Genomic DNA, 9586 nt, shown 5'->3' with positions numbered 1-9586 from the left:
TTGGGATTAGAAATAGGCAATGAGAAAATGATGGGTGTGGCATTTAAAAACTGGCTTTTATTGTCATGGGAAGTGTAATATGGACACTACAAGCTGGGATCTCCCCTCCCTCAGCTTGAAGGACATGTAGACATGTACCCTGTCTGAGATTCACATGTTGAGGAGGAATTTCTACATCACATAGATGCAAAAACTTGTGGTTTTTTTTTGACATCTACATGTTGTCTCCCACGTGTCAGCTGTGCTAACACTTTCCTGGAGTCTGTAAGCCAAGGAGCTGATGGTATCTCAAACATGTTTGTGAGCAGCCACTGACAAACGGTAGAAATACGTGATTTTTTTCACAGTGCATCCATCCTCACTGCCCCTCTAATGTCCTTTTCTCAAGAACATTTTCCCAGGTGCTTATAAAAACCTACACACCCTTAAAGCCCCTTTGGTGGAAGAGATTGATTTTCTGACTCATTTCTGGGGCTTCCTGGCTTCTTGTGGACATTTGAAAGTTGCTCTTTATTTTTATTTTATTTTATTTTATTTATTTTTTCCAATGGCAGTCACTTACCGGGGCCTGACACCTAATATGGCTGGCTGGCAAGACTGGCTTTGAGAAGAATATCAGCTCCAAGGATGAATAGTTTGGACCCAGGGCATCTGCAGAAATGTTACAAAACAAAAGTGCCACATTACTTACCACCCCTGAAATGCCATTAAATAACAATTTCATTCTGCAGCCAAGAGGGAAGAAAGAAGGAAAAGGAAAGCAGCCTTTCCAGCTGTCTGCCCTGGAACCTGACACAGGCTCATAATTCATACCCAACAAGAGCTTCTGCTGGCTTCCAATCCCATAAATGCCACCATTATTGCAGTGTCACTCTGTGCTTCTCAGCTCATCTTTCCTGTAGAAATTACCAGACACCACCATCATGTCACTGATTAGGGATGTCTAAAAAATAAACCTGGGCTGGTATCTGATTTACACTGAATCTCGGTATTTCTAAGGTGCTAAGCCAAAGTATTAGGTCAAAGCATCCTCAGTTTAAGGAAAATTTAAAATCCACCTCAGAAGATTGCAGATAAAGCCTCCTTCTGTTTCAAATCACTGGAAGCATGTAACTTTTGTTAGTGAGATAGATGGCCTTCCACCATTTTGCAAAAGGGTCTTGAGCCTCAGGTGCATTCCAGCAAAACAAAGCCATAGATCATCCCCAGCATTTAATCCAGACCTTTGTTTTGTGTTTATTGTTGTCAGTGCTGAAGGTTGTGCTTCTCCGGAGACCGGCTGTGAGGCAGGATAGAAAGAAATCTCTTCAGAGTTTTCCACAAAGACTTGGGTTTCCTCTTTATGCAGACTCTGAAACTCATTAAGAGAGAGACAGCAGCTGTCTGTGGAATTTCTGCTTCAAAGAAATTATTCAGACCATCTCAATAAATTCATCTTCTGCTTTCAGTAATAATGCAGTTTGCTTCTGAGTCTACATTAAAAATGTCACATAACCAATCATACTGGTTCTAATGACCCTAGTCAAGGACATTTCTCCAAATTTGCATCCAATGCAGACATGTGAGGCATCACACTGGCTTTTGCAAATGCAAGTCCCTTATCACTGTTATCCAAAATCTCCATCTGTAAAAAAAATTAAAAAATTTAAAAAAGCATATCCTTGATCCCATTTCAACCCTAATCAGCTACACTTTAGAAATGAAAAAATAAAAACTCTCATCCTGTCATTATGGCAGTAGATACTGACAGCTTAAATGTAAAGAGGGAAAATCAGTACATCTATTAATTGAAAATGCTACTGAAGTCAGTCAATTTTACCAGGCATGAGACATCTTAGAGAACATTGCAAAGTTTTTCTTCACCTTTCTCTGGCGTTAATTCAAGTAGCTCTGCACTTCATTGCCTGCAACCCGGAGATCCAGGCATTTGTGATTATGGGGTTTCATTATTAGAATTTTTGTATTTATAGTGAGAATACACTTTTTCACCCACATGGAGCTCTACTGTCTTTGGCTGGAACCTCTCCAGGCGTATGTTGATTTGGGATCCGAGGCTGGGGGCTTTCTCTCAAGACAAACTGAGAGAAAATGCACTTTCTTCTTGTGAAACTAGTAATGCAGTAACCTTTTATAAGTGACTGTCAAAAGGAAAATATCTACCCTGATTTAGAGCCAATTTAAAAATCATTAAAAGGAAGTTAATGTTCAATATTTTAAAATACTGAATTTTTAAGCATCAATATTTTTATCTTGGGTTTGATTGCAATATTTCAAAAGAATAGAGATTTTTGATAGCCACTGACTATGTCACTACCGAGGGGTAGTTGTCCTCTGCAATGTCTTAGGTGGGTGTTTCCAATTGCACAAAGTTGCTGAAGAGAAAAAGACTTTACTTTTCAGACCCTTGTCAAAGAGATTAGAGCTTGTACTGGGAGTGGGGATCTAGAAGAGAATAGCCTAGTACCATTTTGTGGTGTATACCACTACCTCCACAAGTAAAAGTCTACTCTGCTACCAAACCAAATAGGAATTGTTCCACAGAGGCTGGAGTCTCAGGTCAGGAGCATCAGACACCTTCTTCCCACAAAAGGAAGTCTTTAAGCTTTTAGGCTCCTGGTGAAGCCAATGGTGTGAGACAGTCCCTTCAGAGCTTACCCAGGCATCTCTAGAGAAGCTCAAGGCCTTACTATGGATAGTGGGAGTCCCCAGGGTGCCCAGGCTCGGCAGGGAGCACAAAACAAATATGTGAGGAGATGTGGAATGTATCTAGACCACAGGGTAGAGGTCCTGAAGGACATCACAGGTACAAACCTTGTACAAATGTCTTATGGTTGATTCCAGGCCTCTTGAAGGTGTTGTGCTTTTTTTTTTTTCCCCTCCCAGGTGTCATATGAATATGGGTCTAATCTAGACAGTCACAGAAAAAAAATAAGGCTTAGCACTTTTTGTCCTTTTTATCTTAGTTATTTGAGCTTTCTATTTTATCTTATTTTCCTAGAGGCAACATTTCAAAAGTGCTCTGGATAAGCTTCCCAGCGTATCAGCTGTCATGGCTGAATCCACATTGCCCAACTAACCCAGCTCTCATTAAGTTCCTCAGGCAGACCAGACCTTGAGAAGTAAGCAATGCCAAAAAAATGTTATTTTGATACGGCTGCTTTGCTTTTCTGAGACTCTGGCAAGCTACATTGGTGTTGGAGTGTCCCAAAAGTCCTGTTCAGTAGTAGCAAATAGGCTACCCTTAGAAAAGGTTTTTCATTCTACCCCATAGTTTGAAAGAAAAGGACAGTACAGTTGAAAAACAAATGCTAATGACTCCTCAAATGTTATTGTCAAAGCGTACGTCAGCCTTTGTTATAAAAATATTATTATCTTTCTCTGAACACTAAGTGTTTTTCTCTCTCTCTTTTCCATTGTTATTGCAAAAGGCTTCTGCTTGTTTTTGTTTTTATGATGTCTGAAGTTGGTTGGGGAATTAAGCCTGTAATTGCATTGCTAACAAGTATTTCTTAGATACATTTATTTTTCCTTGGGGAAAGAGACTGTTAGGAAGACAGTACACATATTTTGGCAGCAAAAGAGACAGCTATGACATTTGGTTCCTAAGTTACTACCTGGATATCATTTTAATTGTTTTCTTCTCATAATAAAATATAAGAACTTCACTGCATTAGTTCCTTTATTATACTTGCAACATACATTTTGTTGTCATGCTCTTCCTAAGTGATTTGGGTCATGAAGGTACATTACAATATATATTGAGAGCCAGTTTGTTAAAGACACAAGGAGATCTACATTATTTCTCACCGGTGCAAAACTAATTGGTTTTTCCCAGCTATTGCATATATACATTTATTTCCAATTTTATCATCCCTGTAATTGCAGCTTGAATTATGAAAAGAACAGAGCAACCTGGTAAAAGCATTTCCAGGGACATCCTACATAAAGGCATCCCAGCAACCAGGATTTCTCAAGCCTGCCAAACAACGATGATGTTCAAACAGTGCCCATGTCCTACTTTCTTGTGCCATGCAGGCACTTACCATTGCTCCAGCACTTTTTCATTCCTGAAGGACTTCTAAAATTTTCTTTGCAAAAATATGTAATGTGAGATCCACAGGCTGTTTTTATCCACACCCAGCGTGAATTGAAGGCTACTATTACCACTGCAATCAATGGGTTTTATGGAGATTTAGCTACATAGCTGACATGCAGTCTGGTGAGGAGTGACAGCCAGACTGGCTGTAAGCCAGGTCAAAAGGAGTCTGCCACACTTGCCTCAAGGAGCAGCAGGCAGCTGCGTCTACAGACCCAAGGACGATGTCCAAGGTAGTCATGCAAGCTTTGAACTCGATTCTGGCACTTTGGAGAGCAAATGGAAGATCTAAACGTGCTGTTCCTCCTGTTCCTGGTGGAGGATGAAAGGCCAAGAGCAGTGCCCAAGCTGGGAGGTCAGGAAACCAGGGCTGGCTATTCAAATGTTCAAGAACTGTGAGACTTTGAAAAAGTGAGTTGTTTTTGTTTACTGCCTTTCCAATTTCTGAGAGTGTTCAACGTGCGCAGAGCCGGCAACACCCCAGCTGGAGAGCGAGGGCTCCCCAGCCACAGGAGTGGATCTGCATCATTTCCCTGGGACGTCATGGCTAAAGCCTGTTGGTGAATTACAGCCCGCATAGCTCTGTCTCCTGCAAATTGTTGCCTGTCTAAGATTTTCTCCACAGCCACAGATTTTTCTCTTCCCCTTTCTGCTAAAGAAAAAGTGGAAAGGCCAGTATGAGTCCAGGGCTGGGACTCCAAAGACTGTCAGTCTTGCACTGCATTGCAAGATGTACCCCATGCAGTGATGCAGCCACGCAGGGGTCCCGGTGGGTCTTATCAGCTGGGTTTCGAGGCAGACAGCACCACAGGATCTAGGATCCAGCACTTCAGAGGTGCAGCACATACATGATCCCCAGGGCAGCCCATGCCTGGCCACCTGGGAGAGACAAAGGGATGTCAACCCTAGAGCCTGAAGCCCTCAGCCCATGGAAATAGTTGAAAGACTTCTAGTTTAGGGAAGCAAAGCACACTAGACAAGCCATAATTTTAATGGTATTTTCCACACATGCTTACCTCTGAGTTGCCTACCATAAGCCTGTTTCCTGCCTGAGTTCTCTGGATGCCTTTTATATGGTGCATATACGGCATCTGGAAATTAAATGAAGAGTTAAATAATGGCTCTCTTGTGTATGGAGCACAGTAAAAATTACACAGCGAGTTTTTATAACTTTTTTTTAATATAATAAAGTTAAAGAGACTGAATGCTGGTTTTATGATATGAGATTTCCAGATTGCTCCCAAGCCAGCAACAAGCTATTCATAATCTTTTATTATAGCATTGTCATGATGACTATAATCAAGTCCCTGAGCTACCTGATGATACCAGGGATAGCGTGAAGCTGGTAAATACTGATAAGTTTGCATTTAATATGACATTTATAGAATCTGGTACTTGCCTCTTCTAATATTAAAATCCTGTTGATAAATTTGGATCTGTTTTCCTCTTTTCAAAGGATCCAGGTTCTGTACATATCTTTAGGATACCAACATATGAACTGATTTGGTAAAATACATGTTGGTGTCCCTGCTTAAAAAAAAAAAAAACTTCCTTCACCAGCCTCTTTCCTCACTTCCCCACTGCCCAGAATTTTCAAACACTAATTAAAAAAAATGTTTTAAGCAAAATCTGGCAGGACAATATCATGCTTGCTATTACAAAGGTAAGATCAGGTAAGATCATGCTTGTTATTACAAAGATTGGTTGCATTTGCTTGCTAGATCAAAGATTTTTCCTGCGTACCAGTACATTGGAGATTCATCTGGGTCCAGAATCCTGCATAGCCTCTGGGCTAACCTCGTACCTAGGGGTGAATTGGAAAGTTTGATGTGATGCCCTGTCCCCTGAGTTCCTAGTGTTTTGGGGTGTCATCTGTCAAAATAGGCCTTCTACTGGGGACTGCATACATCAATAAATGAAGTACTTGCTCCAGGTCAACTGTGTTCTAGTGCTACACAGATAAGATCTTCTCACAGCCATGAGGTTTACACATAGAAAACATCAATCCTCTCTATTCACTAGCAACAAAATCAGAACTGCTCTTTCTCCCTTTCAGCAGGACTGTTCATTTCTGTATGGCTTACTTGTACTCTTCTAGCCTCTTCTTAAAACCCTCCAAGGTGGATATTCTTCATGCAGTCTATTTCTGTGCTTAATTACTCTTACTATTAGAAAGCTTTTCCTAGTGCCTAACGTAAAGGTAGCTGTAATTTAAGCTATTATTTCATAACGGAGAATTAATTCCTTCACCCTCCGCAGCTACCTTTAATGCTCTGGAAACAGTAATTGTGTCTGTGTTCCTTCCCTTTCAGCAAGCAGCTCCGATTCCTCCAGGCTGTGGTTTTGGACCATTCCCACTGCTCTCCCCTGGACACTCACCAGCGGCTGCATCGCACCAGAGCCTCTGTGACCGGGAGCATGCTCCAGCTGGGGCCATGCCAGTGCTGGAAGAAGGAAGGTTTCCACCATGTGTGACATAGACAAAATCCTGCTTATATATCTCATGGCAGTAGATACCTCTCTGGAAACAGGATAATGTTATTGACTTTGGTTCACCTTCTGATTTACTACGTGTTCCCCCACCAAGCCAAATCTTCTCCTGTTATTCTGGTGCTTACCTGATGTTGACTGTTGCATATTTGAGTAGATGATTGCCTCTACCTGTGTATAAAAACCTTTCGCTTGCTCAGATTGAATTGCATCTTCTTTTTTTTTTGTTTGTTTTAATCATTTATCCAATTTGTCAAAAGTATCCTGAATTCTAATCCTATTTTCCAGTCCTCCAGGTAACACTTTCCAGATGGAGGTCATCTGAAAAATTAATAAACATATTCTGTATGCCACTGTCCATAGCAATAACGCAAATGCTAGCTAATGCTGGTGCAGGAGAGACCACAATGAAACACTGACTTAATGAACTAAAGTGATTTAAGGTACGCAATTTGCAACTGATGTTGAACAATTAACCTAGAACTCACAGACATGGTTACCTACCTAAGGCTATGGCAATGCAGTAATGTGATAATATATGGCACTACAATGCAGCATCCAAAAAGCTAAGATGCTGCAATTCTGGCAGAAGCAGTGGTAGCAGAGTGAAAAATTCTGGAAATGACAAATTACTCCTTATTTTCTGTCAGATGTATAACTGCTTTCTTGAACCATACTATGACCAGGATGATAGATGGTATCCTGGAAAATGTCCTCAGGATTTTCTTTAACACCTGTACTCAGGAACATGGGGAAATTTCTAGTCTGCAACTGAAGTTTTTCTGAAAGTTGGCCTTTCACATTTGCCATGTGATGAGGATTTAGGACAAGGCTTCATTTTGGTTTCAGTGGCTGCATCTCCCCATCAGTACCCTGCCTGGTACCAAGCACACATTCCTGCTCATGTTGCTCTGCAGATGCCCCATTTACATCAGGCTTTCTTCCACCTTGAAACACAGCATCCTTCAGCTTTTTCACAAGGTCTGCAGTAGTTTATTTGTATCCCCCAAAAATATACCTTAAGCAGACATTAAAAATCCATTGTTTATTTCTACATATTGTGAATTACACAAAGCAGGGGGAAAAAAATATCCCCTACACCCTTAAGAATCTTCTCTGTTGAAAAGAATGTAAGAAAAAAAAAAAAAAGAAGAAGAAGAAAAAGAAAATTTGTTCTGAAATCCACTTTGTTTTGTTTGCAAGGTTATTTCTCTTTAGAAAATAAAAGATTTTTCGGATAAAATTTTCAAGTGGTTTTATTCAATGTCATATCATCTGCCTGTGAAATCCCTGTAATGACCTTTGCTGTGGCAGTTCTTGATCAGCTGACAGCATATAATGGCTTAATACATGAACTGAAGCAGGATGAAAATCAAAGAGCAATCATCTTTGGAAGGCAAAATGTCACATGAAAGGCATCAATCAACTGGAGTGAGTTCAGCTGAGGGCCACCAAGATGCTCAGGGCAGGAGCACTTGCTCTGCAAGAAGGGGCTGAGGGAGCTGGTCTGGTTCAGCTGGAGAAGGGACAGCCCTGGGGGGACCTAACAGCAGCCCCCATCCCTAGAAAGAGGTCCATCTACAGATGGAGCCAGGCTCTTCACAGCTGTGCCTGGTGGGTGGATGAGAGACTATAGACATAAAATGACAAAAAGAAAAAAAAAAAAAAAGAGAGAAATTGAAGATGGATATAAGGAGAAGCTTTTTCCCCATGAGCACAGTTGTGCATTGGAACAGATTGCCCAGGAAGGCTGTATCATTTCCTTCCTGGAAAGGTTTAAACCTCCAATCTACCTCGTCTTGGGTAGCAGACCCTGCTTTGAGCAGGAGGCTGAGCTAGAGACCCTAGGAGGCCCTGTCCACCATGAATTTTCCCATGGTCCTGTGATTCTTGCACTAACCAGGAAAGGCCATGGCACTGATTTTAACTTCCGTTTCGAATGTTCCCATCCCTTTAGCTCTGGACCGCACGTGTTCACATAGATTAGTTAGTGTTTCTAATGATGTAAATAGGCTGAACAGCACCTAAGTCACCCAGTGAGGAGATACTGATTGTAAAGTAACAGTAAACAGTCTGCTTTAAGAGAGAGAAATATGCAATGCAGTCTGAGGAAACATCTACCATTAAAATAATTGCCATGCTAGAACATGGCATTTAATCAGGAAGATCAGTAGATAGATAGAAATAGTCATAACGTATCATTTTGCTAGCACCAAATCTACAGTAGTTTTATACTGCAGATTTGCAGTTTTATTACTTTTGAGTGCAGTGAAAGATGATTTATCTGGTCTATATGATACAGTTCAAATGCTCTGTGATAAAAATGAGCTATTGATCTCAGGAGATTCTAATTTAGATCAGTTCACTTAAAAAGAGTAATAAACTGAAACAGTCTGAGAAGCTTATGTTTCGAATGACTTATCAAGGAGTTAAAAAATTTAGTAACTTGAGCCAGCAGTAACTTTAACAGTAGCCAGAGTCCCAGATTTTACTGAGCCAAACTTTTCTGAACTATTCCCACAAGTATGTGCATAACATCTATTTCTATTACACTGATGCCCAGAGAGATGCTCATTTGTAGTAGATCTTATAAATATAAATAAAGAGTGAAAGACATTCTGGAGAGCTCAAAATATAACCTTAGCAGTGATTCTGAGTAATAGCTGTTTGGGTACAAATATTAGTAAGTAAAGTATGAGAAGGTCAGTCCTATCTTCTCTTAGATTTCCCATCACTAAAACTTGAGATTTTGCCAAAGATTTGAGGAGATTTCTAGAAAAAGCTTTATTAATGCTTTATTGCTGAAAATCTGAATAAATGGATAATTTGGCAGTCCAGTTTCTCACAACCATAGTTTGGGTTTAACTGCCTGGCCCCTATGTTTTAATGAGGTCTATGAAATAAGCATTAATTGAATGTATTAAAAGGTGAATGCACAAATTGTTGTAAGATAGCACTCCATTATCAATAACTGGCCGTGTCCCGCAGAATTAGGTGTTC

Source organism: Cygnus olor, chromosome 2 (genome assembly GCF_009769625.2).
Source record: "Cygnus olor isolate bCygOlo1 chromosome 2, bCygOlo1.pri.v2, whole genome shotgun sequence".
NCBI classification, from domain to species: domain Eukaryota; kingdom Metazoa; phylum Chordata; class Aves; order Anseriformes; family Anatidae; genus Cygnus; species Cygnus olor.
This window is presented reverse-complemented; position numbering follows the sequence as displayed.